Source organism: Ambystoma mexicanum, chromosome 8, assembly GCF_040938575.1.
Source record: "Ambystoma mexicanum isolate Mex_15411 chromosome 8, UKY_AmexF1_1, whole genome shotgun sequence".
Classification (NCBI taxonomy): Eukaryota; Metazoa; Chordata; class Amphibia; order Caudata; family Ambystomatidae; genus Ambystoma; species Ambystoma mexicanum.
Genome location: NC_090929.1, coordinates 174,533,364 through 174,534,960, shown reverse-complemented (window position 1 = coordinate 174,534,960; position 1,597 = coordinate 174,533,364).

Genomic DNA, 1,597 nt, shown 5'->3' with positions numbered 1-1,597 from the left:
AGACCAAGCTAACCTATTTGGAGGGTTACATCTTAGCAAAAGAAGAAAACATTAAGAAAACAAAAGAGATTCCAACAGAGAAAGTAAATCTGGAGCCCCTACCTTTAGATCATAACTCAGGTTTGGTCAAAGAATTTGACAGCACAAATACCTTAACACCCCTACAAATAAAACAAACCACTAAAACATCAGAAAAGGGGACGCAAGTGATGATGGAGACAAAGAACAACCAGTCCAAACCCTCAAGACACAGTTCTGAACAAACAGATTGTGGTAAAAAAATGACAGAACTAAAAACATCTTCACATTTGGCATATTTAAAAAACAAAAATCAATCCTGGATAAACAATTGCTTTCACCAAATGCAAAGACTCTGAGGGATAGGATCACATACAAAAAAAAAATCCTCTCTAGAGACAAAGCTCCACGCAAACTCGAAAAAAAATTACCAACAACTATAGTCAACCAGCTGACGACGCAATAGACTCAGTAAGTGATATGAGAGAATGGAGCGTGTACACAGTTGACGAGTCTGAAACAGAAATTATCTCAACCCCAAGCTACAAAAGAAAAGCAGTGACACTAGATTTGACCAACTTGGAGCTGGAACCGAAAAAGAAGATCTGCATCATGGAGATAGAATGCTCAACTGACAGACCGACTCAAAACACCAAACAAAAAGGAAATAAAAATGTCAAGGGAAAGACATATGCAGTCGGATAAGCGAAATGTAGCCCCCCTGGGAAATAAAAATCCAGATAAACATGATTTAGCAAATAAATGAGCTCCTGGAAAAATCTGGGACCAAAAGGAGAAGTTGCCAAACAGTACCCCAAGAAGTAAAACCAGGAACAAATCCTTCAGAGACTCTCCCCTTAGATGCCGCAGAACAATGAAGAACAAAGAGCCAGAATGGACGCCTGTTAAAAAGGAGCTAAAAAAACATTCAGTATCAAGAATCAAAAGCTCCTGTGCATTTCGATTGGAACGCATACAAAGGACAAAAGATGACTTGACACCAAATAGGAACACCATCATTGACCTATTTAAACAGATACCGAGGTTGCGCTACATATAAACTCACAATTTATGGATGGTGGAACCTTGTGACATAGCTCGAAAGGACTGTTTCTACCTACATATTAGGTCGGAAGTCATAAGAGCTATGCTCTTGCAAGAATCAGAAAACCTTGCAATCCTAGGATACCATCTGACGGAATCCCAGCACTCTAGTGAGAAACTAGATGATGATAGAAACACGTACACAAAAAATCCTGAAAGAACAACAAAAGAACCCACCAGTAGAAAATCAAGGATAAATGGGCAAGAAAAAGAACATAAGGAACCAACAAGTACTGATAAATATAAGGAAAATTCACAGAGAAAAGGGTTTAGAGATGAATCACCTTACAATCGAAATCACTGGACCCACCCTCCACAAAGGAACACTAGCTACCCCAAAAGGAATGATATTATGGATTCAGATGGAGACGAACAGAGCAGGAAAACCCTACCCTGATGACCACTCCAAAGGTGCAGTCCAAAAACAAAAAAAACGTGCAAGAAAAGAGTTTCTTTTAGACAAATACAAGAATAG